We start from the raw sequence: 15361 nt of genomic DNA on the forward strand, positions 1-15361 counted from the left end.
TGGCTTCCAAAAAGGAATTGGATAAATACTTGAAGGGAAAACATTTGCAGGGCTACGGGGATAGAGCGGGTGAACGGGACTAACTGGATTGCTCATTCAAAGAGCCGGCATGGGCTCGATGGGCCAAATGGCCTCCTTCTGTGCTGTAACCATTCTATTATTCTAATTTAATACAATTTACATAAGTAACAGAGTTATAATAATTGGAGACTTAATGGGGGTGAAATTAGGTAGCACCGGCCTACCAACAGGAAGTGGACTCAGGGAACGAAAACAGATAGGCCTGAGGCACACTCAATATTAAGTTGTAAATGGGTAGACCGCTCACCCATTTACAGGCCTGTCTGAAAATTGCATCAGGTGGACTTTGGGCATCAATGGGGCAGCCGAGGTGGTCCCCTGATTTTTCAACTGCTCGCTGCCTGTTTTTCAGACAAGAAACAGGTGGCTAGCAGTTGAAAATCACCCCCAACTTGTCTGCAGTTTGTACACCCCCTGTATCGCCTTAAGTACATTTCTAGGTACTTAGAAATTTTTAAAAAATCTACCCTCTTCTCCCGGTGGAAGTGATTCACTCTGGGCTCTAGTTTGACAGGTGCCAGCAACTCTCTGCGACCTTTCCAAGATGGTGATTCTTTGACCGTGAGATAGTGAAAGTCAACAGACTATTCAACAAAGGTATACCACAGCCAAGGTGGCTCCTATTTTCACTCAATGTTCACACATGCACACTCTCCAGCACAGGGCCCCTCCAGCCAAAGGACAATGAGGCAAATTGTAGCATCCCGCAGCCACTCGAGTTAAGAGCAACTAATTGGATGTAGACCAGGATTAAACCTGAGACCTTCCTGGTCTGTGTGGCTGTGCAACAAATCACATTATGCATTTACCCAATTCTCCTTTGGTGAGCCATTATTCATCAGTTATAGTCAAGTGCAATATCAACAAAAAAATTTTGGAAACTTTGACAAGTCATTTCACCAGAAAAAGTCCCTAATACAACAAAAATAAAGATTTGGGTTCACTATTAGACATTAGAAATGTTTTGTAAACAGGGATATATTTTCCTTTATTGGTAAATTTAAAGAAAAATATTTTACTGTAATCATTATTTCTAACTTTACACAGAAAGAAAATATACCTCATTATAGTCTTTTATTATATTTTTGAAGGTCACACGAGTTAATGTCTCAGGAAATTCAAGTACATACAGGAAATGAGCACAATTATTTGCTTCAAAATTATGCAAAGGATGTGATACTCACAATTTAAAGTTGTTCTGTGTATTCTGCCTCTTAGCTCTCGCACAATCAACTAAGGTTAAATTTATATTCAAATACTTAACTAATAATACTTGGTGCGTAAGAAGACCTTAGAAAACCACAAAAGAATCACTGAAACTTAAGTAATCTTTTCTACCAATTCAGTAATTTGGACTGACATGGGATCTGGAGATGGTCCATCACACTTAGATGAATGTTGCCAAACAGTTTGTTTTTACTATTCAACAAGTAGCCTCTATGTAGAGTTCCTTACACATGCTCAGACCATGAACTTTCATTATAAGTGGTGCTTTCCACCATACACCACAGAACTGTGGAATTCATTGCTGGATGAATTCTTCTTCACTGGTGTCCAGACTAAAAAAGTGCTTATTGCAAATAATAGCACTTAATAACATGGCATCACTTATCTGTTTTTGATGTTTTTATAAACAATTTTGAAAAATGAAGCACATAAAAACAAATTACAGATAGTGAATATACAATGTTAGATGTCAATATACTTTTATTCTAAACTATGCTCTGGAATGAACATACACAAAATGAAAGTTGTTTTTACAGTCACTACAGAACAATCCTTTTAATTTAAATATACGGTATCTCACTGTGATACAGGAGCCACAAGCTCACCTTGTCCCACTGCGTATTACACCTTTTCTCCAGGGTTTCCGCTGATATTCTTCCAAAGTTGCAGCGGAGATTGTGAGGAGCCCCACAGACATTAGTGACAAAAATGTTTAAATAATTCACTTGGTGTTTGACAATTCTTATTTAGGAGAATCTCAAAATGTCATTCTAGTTTCCTTTCTTTGGGAAAAAAAATAGGTAACCGTTCTTCTCTTGCCCATGTTTTCAGCCAGTGGGCCTCAGTTTATTGTCTTTTCCACGTATCCTGTTTTTCATAACTCGGGTGGTATAATATCTGATAATATCTGTTCAACTGCCAGAGGTGAAATAGTTAACATACAGTGTGACTAAAGGAGTCCTGAAAGATTCATTCCTTTTAGGCTAGGAGCCAATTAAAATAGCCTCAGTACCTCTGAGGATTGCAGCTACCCTGTTTTAACAAGAGTCTCTCCAACATTAACCAATCGTCCTCCCCAAACAGAAACCCTCACACAAGCTTCCTTTGCCAGTGCTTGGATCACTGGGAATGCATGTGTTACATTTTCAGGAGGGTTCAATTTCCTGGCTAAGGAAGTTATGCAGAAACATTGAAGAAAAAAAATATTTCTTCCAGTTCTAAGCCATCAAACAGTTTTTAAAGTACTGAAGAGAAAGAACAATTCATGGCATTCTGAGCAAGAAACTCAATAATGATTGTGGCAGTGTTAATATAATTGTTAGAAAACAATGATAAAAAAGGAAAACAATAACTGAAAACTCACTGAAAAAACACAAGATGCCCCAAGAGGATTGAAAGTGCAATGAATATAAATTCTGCAACACATGGAACGGGAAGCTATTTATAATGTGCATGGAATGAATGAAAAGCTACACGTTTGTATTGTTTCAGGCAACTATGGTGCCCGAAGTGATTACTATAAAAGAGTTGGCTTTATATATGCAAACATGACCTATTTTCTCTGCTGTTTCTAACTTTAGCTTGTCATTTTTTATGGCAACAGATAGGGTTCTAAATACAAAAGCGCTTTGTATATTAAAAGGCTACTCCTTGTACCAGTGTATAGTGAGATCCATTGCTGGGCTGATGATTTATCGGTTACCTTAATGTTGCTCACCTATTGATGTCACAGAGACCCTTTTTTTAAAACCGCTTGGCTGTTATTGCTGAGATGCAGAAAATAGTGTAAATGATAAAAAATTATCCCCTCATATTACCATTTCCCTGCACAAACACAAAAATAATTATAAATCCAAAAACACTGGAGCAATAACCTGGGTTTTGACCAGTATAAAATGGGAACTTTAATTATTTAAAACAGTCTCTGGTCCTTTTTGGCAGCCTTTTTGTGAGATCTGTTGAGAAGAAATGATTGGAAGAAGCATCGAGGTGTATGATTTTTAAGAAGTTTTTTTGGAGGGAAAAAATATTCTCTGGTGGCTTAAAGGAAATGGGAGTCTATGTTACGCAATGGCTCATGCATCACTAGGAAAATAGTCTTATGGGTGAAATATTTCACTATTTCCCTTGATGTGAAACTGGCCGATTTCAATGGAAATGAAAATTGGGAGAATCAGGCAACTGATCTTATATCACCTGTTTTACACTATCGCCCAAAGTCAAAACTATCATACCCGGGCTTAGACAGTTCCATAAACTTGGCTTGTATTCCCTTAAGTATAGAAGATTGAGGGGTGACCTGATCGAGGTGTATTAAATGATAAAAGGATTCGTTAGAGTAGATACAGAGAAACTATTTCCTCTGGTGGGGAAATCCAGAACAAGAGGACGTAATCTTAAAATCAGAGCTAGGCCATTCAGGAGAGACATCGGGAACCACTTTTTTCACACAAAGGGTGGTGGAAATCTGGAACTCTCTTCCCCCTAAAGTATGTGGATGTTAGGACAATTGGAGCATTCAAGAGTGAGATTGATAGATTTTTGTTAGTTAAGGGTAACAAGAGATGGAGCAAAGGCGGGTAAATGGAGTTGAGGTGCAGATCAGCCATTATCTAATTGAATGGGGGAGCAGACTCGAGGGGCTGAATGGCGTACTGATGTCACTAATGGTCCTATGTTACTACCCCAGGGAGCTTATGCAGTAATGCAAGGGTATGATAGCATAGTGGTTATGTTACCGGATTGGTAAGCCACGAATCCTAGGCCTGGACTAATAATCTAGACGCACAAGTTCAAATCCTGCCATGGCAGCAGGGGAATTTAAATCCACTTAATTAAAATAAAATCTGGAATAAAAAGCTGGTATCAGTAACGGTTTTATGAAACTACCGGATTGTTGTAAAAACCCATCTGGTTCACTAATGCCCTTTAAGGAAGGAAACTTGCTGTCCTTACCCGGTCTGGCGTATATGTGACTCCAAACCCACAGCAATGTAGTTGATTCTTAGCTGCCCCCTGAATTGGCCGAGCAAGCCACTCAGTTCTACAATCTCTCTTAAAAAAATAATAATAATAAAACCAGACTGACCACCTGGCATCGGACCACTAGGCACCGGACACAACAAAAGAAAACCAAGCCCAGTCAACCCTTCAAAGTCGTCCTCACTAACATCTGGGGACTTGTGCCAAAATTGGGAGAGCTGTCCCACAGACTAGTCAAGCAACAGCCTGATATAGCCATACTCACAGAATCATACCTTTCAGCCAACATCCCAGACTCTTCCATCACCATCCCTGGGTATGTCCTGTCCCATCGGCAGGATGGAACCACCAGAGGTGGCGGTACAGTTGTATACAGAGAGGAGGGAGTGGCCCTGGGAGTCCTCAACATTGACTCCGGACCCCGTGAAATCTCATGGCATCAGGTCAAACATGGGCAAGGAAACCTCCTGCTGATTACCACCTATCGCCTTCCCTCAGCTGATGAATCAGTCCTCCTCCATGTTGAGCACCACTTGGAGGAAGCACTGAGGGTAGCAAGGGCACAGAACGTACTCTGGGTGGGGGACTTCAATGTCCATCAGCAAGAGTGGCTCGGTAGCATCATTATTGACCGAGCTGGCCGAGTCCCAAAGGACGTAGCTGCCAGACTGGGTCTGCGGCAGGTGGTGAGCGAACCAACACGAGGGAAAATCCTACTTGACCTCATCCTCACCTGTCGCAGATGTATCTGTCCATGACAATATCGGTAGGAGTGACCACCGCACAGTTCTTGTGGAAACGAAGTCCTGTCTTCACACTGAGGACACCATCCAATGTGTTGTGTGGCACTACCACCGTGCTAAATGGGATAGATTCAGAACAGATCTAGCAGCTCAAACTGGTGCATCCATGAGGTGCTGTGGGCCATCAGCAGCAGCAGAATTGTATTCCAGCACAATCTGTAACCTCATGGCCCAGCATATCCCTCAATCTACCATTACCAACAAGCTAGGGGAGAAACCCTGATTCAATGAGTGTAGAAGAGCATGACCAGGATCAGCACCAGGCGTACCTAGTGAAACTACAACACAGGACTATATGCATGCTAAACAGCGGAAGCAACATGCTATAGACAGAGCTAAGCGATTCCACAACCAACTGATCTGCCACATCCAGTCGTGAATGGTGGTGGACAATTAAACAACTAACAGGAGGAGGAGGCTCTGTGAACATCCCCATCCTTAATGAAGGCACAGTCCAGCACGTGAATGCAAAAGACAAGGCTGAAGCTTTTGCAAGCATCTTCAGCCAGAAGTGCCGAGTGGATGATCCATCTCGGCCTCCTCCTGATATCCCCACCATTTTTTTTTAATCGTGGACATCGCTGGCAAGGCCAGCATTCATTGCCCGTCCCTAATTGCCCTTGAGAAGGTGGTGGTGAGCCGCCTTCTTGAACCGCTGCAGTCCGTGTGGTGAAGGTTCTCCCACAGTGCTGTTAGGAAGGGAGTTCCAGGATTTTGACCCAGCAACGATGAAGGAACGGCGATATATTTCCAAGTCGGGATGCTCAGTTTGGGTTCCGCCAGGACCACTCAGCTCCAGACCTCATTATAGCCTTGGTCCAAACGTGGACAAAAGAGCTGAATTCCAGAGGTGAGGTGAGAGTGACTGCCCTTGACATCAAGGCAGCATTTGACCGAGTGTGGCATCAAGGAGCCCTGGTAAAATTGAGGTCAATGGGAATCAGGGGGAAAACTCTCCAGTGTCTGGAGTCATACCTAGCACAAAGTGGTTGTTGGAGGCCAATCATCTAAGACCCAAGACATTGCTGCAGGAGTTCCTCATAGCAGTGTCCTAGGCCCAACCATCTTCAGCTGCTTCATCAATGACCTTCCCTCCATCATAAGGTCAGAAGTACATAAGAATGTAAGAAATAGAAGCAGGAGTAGGCCATCCGGCCCCTCGAGCCTGTTTCACCTTTCAACAAGATCATGGCTGATCTTCTACCTCAAAGCCATTTTCATGCACCATTCCCATATCCTTTGATGCTTTTAATAGCTGGAAATCTATTGAACTCTGTTTTGAATGTTCTCAATGACTGAGCCTCTACAGCCCTCTGGGGTAGAGAATTCCAAAGATTTACCACCCTCTGAGTGAAGAAATTTCTCCTCATCTCAGTCCTAAATGGCCTGCCCCTTATTCTGATACTGTGACCCCTGGTTCTAGACTCCCCAGCCAGGGGAAACATCCTCCCTGCATCTACTCTGTCGAGCCCTGTAAGAATTTTGTATGTTTCAATGAGATCACCTCTCACATTCTTCTAAATTCTAGAGAATACAGGCCTAGTCTACTCAATCTCTCCTCATACAACAATCCCGCCATCTCAGGAATCAGTCTGGTGAACCTTTGTTGCACTCCCTTTATGGCAAGTATATCCTTTCTTAGGTGAGGAGACCAAAATTATACACAATACTCCAGGTGAGGTCACACCAAGGCCCTATATAATTGCAGTACGACATCTTTACTCCTGTACTCAAATCCTCTTGTACTAAAGGCTAACATTCCATTTGCCTTCCTAATTGCTCGCTGCACCTGCATGTTAGCTTTCAGTGACTCATATACAAGGACACCCAGGTCTCTTTGAACATCAACATTTTCCAATCTCTCACCATTTAAAAAATGCTCTGCATTTCTGTTTTTCCTACCAAAGTGGATAACTTCACATTTTTACACATTATGTTCCACCTGCCATGTTCTTGCCCACTCACTTAGCCTATCTATGTCTCCTTGAAGCCTCTTTGCATCCTCCTCACAACTCACATTCCCACCTAGTTTTGAGTCATCAGCAAACTTGGAAATATTACATTTAGTCCCCTCATTGATATAGATTGTGAATAGCTGGGGCCCAAGCACCGATCCCTCGGTACCCCACTAGTCACAGTCTGCCAATCTGTTCATGGAAGAAGACACAAAAAACCTCCCAGAAATACTAAAGAACCAAGGGTCTGGTGAGAATGAGGAACTGAAAGAAATTAGTAATAGTAAAAAAATAGTACTAGAGAAATTAACGGGACTAAAATTTGATAAATCCCAAGGACCTGATGATCTACATCCCAGGGTTTATTCCTATTCTCTTTTCTGTCTGTTAACCAATTCTCAATCCATGCCAGTATATTACCCCCAATTCCATGTGCTCTAACTTTGTTCACCAACCTCCTGTGTGGGATCTTATCGAAAACCTTCTGAAAATCCAAATACACCACATGTACTGGTTCCCCCTTATCTATTCTACTAGTTACATCCTCAAAGAACTCCAATAGGTTTTCAAACATGATTTCCCTTTCATAAATCCATGTTGACTCTGCCAAATCCTATTATTATTTTCTGTGTCCTGTTATCACATCCTTTATAATAGATTCTAGCATTTTCCCTACTACTGATGTTAGGCTAACAGGTCTGTAGTTCCCTGTTTTCTCTCTCCCTCCTTTCTTAAATATTGGGTTACATTTGCCACCCTCCAATCTGCAGGAACCGTTCCAGAATCTATAGAATTTTGGAAGATGACAACCAATGCATCCACTATCTCTTTAGCTACCTCTTTCAAAACCCTGGAATGTAGATCATCAGGTCCTTGGGATTTATCAACTTTTAGTCCCATTAATTTCTCTAGTACTATTTTTTACTAATACTAATTTCTTTCAGTTCCTCATTCTCACCAGACCCTTGGTTCTTTAGTATTTCTGGGAGGTTTTTTGTGTCTTCTTCCATGAATACACACAAAGCATTTGTTTAATTTCTCTGCTATTTCCTTATTCCTTATTCCCCATTATATATTCTCCCATCTCTGGCTGTGAGGGACCCATATTTGCCTTCGCCAGTCTTTCCCTTTTTACATACCTATAGAAGCTTTTACAGTCCATTTTTCTGTTTTTTGCTAGTTTACTCTCATTCTATTTTCCCTTTCTTTATCAATTTCTTGGTCCTCCTTTGCTGAATTCTAAAATGCTCCCAATCCTCAGGTTTACTGCTTTTTCAGGTAACTTTAATTTCTCTTGTTAGCCATGGTTGGACCACTTTTCCTGTTGGTTTTTTGTGGCTTAAAGGAATATATATTTGTTGCAAATTATGTATTAATTCTTTAAATGCTAGCCATTGCCTGTCTACTGCCATACCTTTTAATGTAGTTCCCCAATCAACCACAGCCAACTTGCACCTCATACCTTCGTGGTTTCCTTTGTTTAGATTGAAGACCCCAGTTTCGGATTGAACTACATCACTTTCAAACTTAATGAAGAATTCTATCATATTAGGGTCATTCTTCCCTAAGGGCTCCTTTACAACAAGATTATTAATTAACCCTTTCTCATTGCACAATACTAGATCAAAAATAGTTCCCTAGTTGGTTCCTCAATGTACTCATCTAGAAAACCATCTCGTATACATTCCAGGAATTCGTCCTCCACAGTATTAGTGCTAATTTGGTTTGCCCAATCTAAATGTAGATTAATGCCCCCATGATTATTGTATTACCCTTGTTGCATGCACTTCTAATTTCCTGCTTTATACCATGCCCTACATTACCACTACTGTTTGGTGGCCTATAAATAACTCCCACCAATGTTTTCTGCCCCTTACTGTTTCTTAGCTCCACCCAAACTGATTCTACATCTTGATCTTCTAAGCCAAGATCCTTTCTCACTATTGTACTGATCTCATCCTTTATTAACAGCGCTACCCCACCTCCTTTTCCTTTTTGTCTGTCCTTCCTAAATGTCGAATACCTTTGAATATTCAGTTCCCAGCCTTGTCACTCTGCAACCACGTCTCCGTAATAGCAATTAGATCATACCCATTTACTTCTATTTGTGCCGTCAATTCATCTACCTTGTTGCGAATGCTGCTTGCATTCAGATAAAGTGCCTTTAATTTTGCCTTTTTAACATTTTTTCCTGTTTTGACCTTATTTGCTGCTGGCCTTTGTTTCCGCTGCCTTCCAATTTCACTTACTACTTTTCTGCCTTCCACTTCCAGCTTTGTTACTCTCCCTTCTGAATCACCTCTCAGGTTCCCACCTCCTGCCAAGTTAATTTAAATCCTCCCCAACAGCACTAGCAAGCCACCCCGCAAGGATATTGGTCCCGGCCCTGTTGAGGTGCAACCTGTCCAGCTTGTACAGGTCACACCTCCCCCAGAACCGGTCCCAATGCCCCATAAATCTAAAGCCCTCCCTCCTGCACTATCTATTCAGCCATGCATTCATCTGCTCTATTTTCCTATTTCTATACTCACCAGCGCGTGGCACTGGGAGTAATCCGGAGATTACTACCCTTGAGGTTCTGCTTGTTAATCTCTTTCCTGACTCCTTAAATTCTGCCTGCAGGACCTCATGCCTCTTTCTACCTATGTCGTTGGTGCCGATAGTGAAATCCATGACCCTGGCACCAGAGAGGCAACATACCATCCAAGTAGGGCTGTTCACTGATGATTGCACAGTGTTCAGTTCCATTCACAACCCTTCAGATAATGAAGCAGTCCGTGCCCACATGCAGCAAGACCTGGACAACATCCAGGCTTGGACTGGTAAGTGGCAAGTAACACTCGCCCCAGACAAGTGTCAGGCAATGACCATCTCCAACAAGAGAGAGTCTAACCACCTCCCCTTGACATTCAATAGAATTACCATCGCCGAATCTCCCACCATCAACATCCTGGGGGGTCACCATTGACCAGAAACTTAACTTAACCAGCCACATAAATACTGTGGCTAGAATAGCAGGTTAGAGGCTGGGTATTCTGTGGCGAGTGACTCACCTCTTGACTGCCCAAAGCCTTTCGACCATCTACAAGGTACAAGTCAGGAGTGTGATGGAATACTCTCCACTTGCCTGGATGAGTGCAGCTCCATCAACAACCAAGATGCTCGAAACCATCCAGGATAAAGCAGCCCGCTTGATTGGCACCCCATCCACCAACTTAAATATTCACCACCCTAAACATACAGCAAAAGCTATGGGCCCCGACAACATCCTGGCTGTAGTGCTGAAGACTTGTGCTCCAGAACTAGCTGCACCTCTAGCCAAACTGTTCCAGTACAGCTACAACATTGGCATCTACCCCACAATGTGGAAAATTGCCCAGGTATGTCCTGTCCACAAAAAGCAGAACAAATCCAATCCGGCCAATTACTGCCCCATCAGTCTACTCTTAATCATCAGCAAAGTGATGGAAAGTGTCGTCCACAGTGCTATCAAGCGGCACTTACTCACCAATAACCTGCTCACCGATGCTCAGTTTGGGTTCCGCCAGGACCACTCGGCTCCAGACCTCATTACACCCTTGGTCCAAACATGGACAAAAGAGCTGAATTCCAGAGGTGAGGTGAGAGTGACTGCCCTTGACATCAAGGCAGCATTTGACCGATTGTGGCACCAAGGAGACCTAGTAAAATTGAAGTCAATGGGAATCAGGGGGAAAACTCTCCAGTGGCTGGAATCATACCTAGCACAAAGGAAGATGGCAGTGGTTGTTGGAGGCCAATCATCTCAGCCCCAGGGCATTGCTGCAGGAGTTCCTCAGGGCATTGTCCTAGGCCCAACCATCTTCAGCTGCTTCATCAATGATCTTCCCTCCATCATAAGGTCAGAAATGGGGATGTTCGCTGATGATTGCACAGTGTTCAGTTCCATTTGCAACCCCTCAAATAATGAAGAATGCTGTGCCCGCATGCAGCAAGACCTGGACAACATCCAGGCTTGGGCTGATAAGTGGCAAGTAACATTCGCGCCAGACAAGTGCCAATCAATGACTATCTCCAACAAGAGAGTGTCTAACCACCTCCCCTTGACATTCAACGGCATTACCATCACCAAATCCCCCACCATCAACATCCTGGGGGTCACCATTGACCAGAAACTTAACTGGAGCAGTCATATCAATACTGTGGCTACAAGAGCATGTCGGAGGCTGGGTATTCTGCGGCGAGTGACTCACCTCCTGACTCCCCAAAGCCTTTCCACCATCTACAAGGCACAAGTCAGGAATGTGATAGAATACTCTCCACTTGCCTGGATGAGTGCAGCTCCAACAACACTCAAGAAGCTCAACACCATCCAGGACAAAGCAGTCCACTTGATTGGCACCCCATCCACCACCCTAAACATTCACTCCCTTCACCACCGGCGCACTGTGGCTGCAGTGTGTACCATCCACAGGATGCACTGCAGTAACTCGCCAAGGCTTCTTCGACAGCACCTCCCAAACCCGCGATCTCCACCACCTAGAAGGACAAGAGCAGCAGGCACATGGGAACAACACCGCCTGCACGTTGCCCTCCAAGTCACACACCATCCCGACTTGGAAATATATCGCCGTTCCTTCATCGTGGCTGGGTCAAAATCCTGGAACTCCCTACCCAACAGCACTGTGGGAGAACCTTCACCACACGGACTGCAGCAGTTCAAGAAGGTGGCTCACCACCACCTTCTCAAGGGCAATTAGGGATGGGCAATAAATGCTGGCCTTACCAGCAACACCCACATCCTATAAATGAATTTTTAAAAAGTTGGATTCATCTGGGTAACCTCCTTTCTATCTGCAAGTGAAGTGAAAAAATTGCACGTGATGACAGGCACAAACTTTCTTTAGGAACAGGGTTGTAAATGAGTTAACATCAGCACAAATAGCATGTACTATGAGAGAAACAGAGGCCTTAAAGTTAGATTTTGACATTTCATTTATCAAAATTTTCTGGAATTCAAACCTTTTTTTTCTCAGTAATTCAACATTTTATTGAATTTCATCTGTCTAGGTGAAGTTTTAATAATAAAATCAAGTAGAGAATCCACCCAACCCTTAGGGGGTGGGGGGTGTGGTGTACAGTGGTAATTGAGAAATGTCATATTGTGAAAATTAAATGCTTGCATGTCAAAATTCGGTGAAGCATTAGAAGCAGGAGTTAGGTAAATCAGGTCTGACAATTTGTTGAAGGTCCCATGTAGAAGTGAAATAGAAAATATTTAGCCTTTTCTGTACATCTGAAAGAAAATCAAGGATGTATTTTAGTCCTAAGTTACTACATGGGGCTACTGTTATATGGTACATAAAGATGGCTTAAAGTGATGACTCCCTGGCACCAAGAACAGCAGTAGCATTAATACTAAAAAGTACCCTTTGTAGGAAATGAGTTGAATATGTGATGTAGCAGCAATTGACATCAGTGATCATGGCCCGATATTAACGTGGAGGTGGGATGGCAGCGGGGTGGGGGAGGGGGTGATTGGGCGCGTGGGTAACCCGGCCAATAAAACATTTCCGTTTCCCGCGCGATGGCGAGTCAATCAGAGCCACTTAACGTGGCTTACAGGTTTGCTGTCCGAAAGCTGTGCAGTGGTCCGACTGTGCACCCATATCACAGGCTGTTAGCTGGAGGAGCTCTATTTAAAGGGGCAGTCCTCCAATGGCTGCTCCTGGAGCAAACACCCACACACCACAATGGAGCAGCACAGGGGAAAGGCTGGTCCAAGATTCACCGATGCCTCACTCCAGATGCTACTGGATGGGGTGAGGAGGAGGAGGGATGTGTTCTACCTGGTGGACGGGAGGAAGTGGCCTGCCTCTGCCACCAAGAAGGCCTGGCTTGAGGTGGCAGAGGAGGTCACCAGCAGCAGCAACATCTCCCGCACCTGGGTCCAGTGCAGGAAGTGCTTCAGTGACCTAACTAGGTCAGCAAAAGTGAGTACACTTCTCCTACATTCCATCTTCCACATCACCGCCCCCACCACCCAACTCATCCTGCACTGCCAACATTACTCTATCATATCACTCCTCACACCCACTCAAGGCTCATCCTCAACTTACCTGCACTTCCTCAGCACTTCCTCACCTCCCCATTACTCACCCCACCACTACCACTCACCCCAATCCTCATACAATGCCATGGCTCTGTCTCATACTCACCCTCTGGTGCATCTCTTTCACAGTCAGCTGCACCCAAACCAATGCATTCATCGGTTGGCCATGTCACCATCACTCACACACGCGTCTGTACTTTCTCCCCTTATAGGAGAAGAGAGCTCAGAATTCACGGGAGAGGGTGAGGACCGGAGGGAGGCCGCAACAAATCGCGTCCTCACAAGCGCAGAGCAGGAAGTGCTGTGGCTCAGGCAAACCCTCGAGTGCCTGTCCATCGGGGACGCCGAGACTGACAACCGACAAACGTATGGTGACAGAACTTCAACATTCAGCACACACACAATATGAATTGATGTTAACATGCCTTGCCATCTTCAGCACCTCAGTATGCTCATCACAACATGACACATCTGTGACGATGCTTAATATTGCCTTCTCTTCTCTTACAGGGCCTTCAGCGACTGCTGTGATGGCAGAGGGCGATTCCTCAAAGAACCTGCCGGCCTCTGAGGGTGCACCGTCACATCTGAGCGAGCCATCCACCAGTGCAGACACACACACCTCGATGGGTCCTAGTCCTCAGTTAGTTGGGTTGGCACATGGTGAGTTACCACACATATGTGAGCACGAGCAGTGGCAGGGGCATCTGTGGAGAGTCCGCGTCGGTGGGAGCACTCCTCTCCAGGCTCTGCTCAGCTAGACGCAGATGCTGAACCCTGGGGGCCATCCATGAAAAGGAGAATGATCGAGGAACAGCAGCACATTTGCAAGGTGCTGGAACAGGTGTACGCGCACTCTCCACAATCGCGCAGAGGATGGAGAAGTCCAACTCCTGCATGAGTGGAATGGTGGCAGAGGTATGGGAGGGGATCTCTGTGATAGTGTCACAGGGACGTGTGCAACTCTCTAAGATACTGTCACAGGTAAGTGCGGGAATGTCTGCAATGGAGAGAAGGCTAGCCTCCATTGTGCTTGAAGCACGGCTCACAAATGAGTCCATTCAAGCCCTGACAACGGCCATTTGGACTCACAATGAACAACATTCTGTCACCTTAAACAGGCAGAAAGATACACTTGCGCTGGCCATACAAGGCTTCACACATGTCCTCCAAATTATTGTCCAGCAGAGTGGTAGAAGTGATGTGAGCCTGGCCCAGGGGAGGGAAATGGGACATGGAAGTGGGGACACCACTCAAAGCGCTCCCACGTCTCACCCGTTGGCCCCCTTTCAATCAGTACCCGTAATGCTGCCTCCTCTCCAGGTGGCTGAGTCTGCCCCTGCACAGGTGCAGGTGGAGCAGTCTTTGGAGGGACCCTCACGGACACCAAAACCCAGACGGCGTCGGCCCAAAGCATCTAATCGGTCAGGACATGAACAAGAGCAACCTGCCACTACCTCTGTTGCAGCCACAGGGGATGCACCACGTAGGAGTAGTCAGGAGCAAAAGGCAAAGGTTTTCTAAGCACGAAGGGGATGCACAAGGGTGTTTGACGGTTGGTCATGTTTTTTATTTATATTAGTTTTTTGTTAAACTCACATTAAATATTATTATTGTCACCACTACTGCCACGTCTTGGCCATTCTCGACTGGCTTCTCTAATAGGGCCCTTTCATGAGGTTCACTATGAATGGCGACACTTGATGCCACCCATTGGGTCACTCTGCAGTGGGTGTATGTGTAGTTGCAGGACTGTTTGGTGCAGGGAGGGGTGGGGGGGGGTGTGCTGGTGTGGGTGCTGCTCTATCCAGGTGGTGAGGACTGGACTCTTCACACTGTCTGATGTTAGGAGAACCGTTCACATATGAGTGACACCCTGGCCTCACGAGCAGCCAGGTGAGTCGCTGCTCTGCCCATGGGTTGCTCCTGCTCCTCCTCCTCCTCCTCCTCAATGTAGGTGACAGATGTGGATGGGGCCTCCTCAAGCGGTGACCCTCTCTGTTGTTGCCCGCTGTGCTCTTGTGCAGGTGCCTGTGGCGCAGCTCTGTGTTGTGGAGCTCCACGTGGTGGAGGTGGATGCCATGCCTGGCAAGGCTGGTGATGTTGCTCATCCACAGATGTAGTGGTGAATGCAGCCATGGCGCCCCCCCCATCCTGACCATGTGAATTTGAGGCGGTCCGCAGAGTAGTTAAATATGTTTGAACAACAGAATTTTGAGTGG

General features: G+C 44.9%; 1 long non-coding RNA gene across 1 annotated transcript in view; it reads right to left on the reverse strand.

Annotated features, from left to right (window-relative positions):
• Positions 1-1849: 1849 nt before the first annotated feature.
• The window catches only part of LOC137320535 (uncharacterized), a 52296-nt gene continuing 38784 nt past the window's right edge, over positions 1850-15361 (reverse strand). The window contains exon 4 of the long non-coding RNA XR_010962578.1: positions 1850-2223. This is a non-coding gene — a long non-coding RNA (uncharacterized lncRNA). The remainder of the gene's footprint in view (positions 2224-15361) is intronic.

The sequence above is a fragment of the Heptranchias perlo genome, chromosome 4 (assembly GCF_035084215.1).
Source record: "Heptranchias perlo isolate sHepPer1 chromosome 4, sHepPer1.hap1, whole genome shotgun sequence".
Classification (NCBI taxonomy): domain Eukaryota; kingdom Metazoa; phylum Chordata; class Chondrichthyes; order Hexanchiformes; family Hexanchidae; genus Heptranchias; species Heptranchias perlo.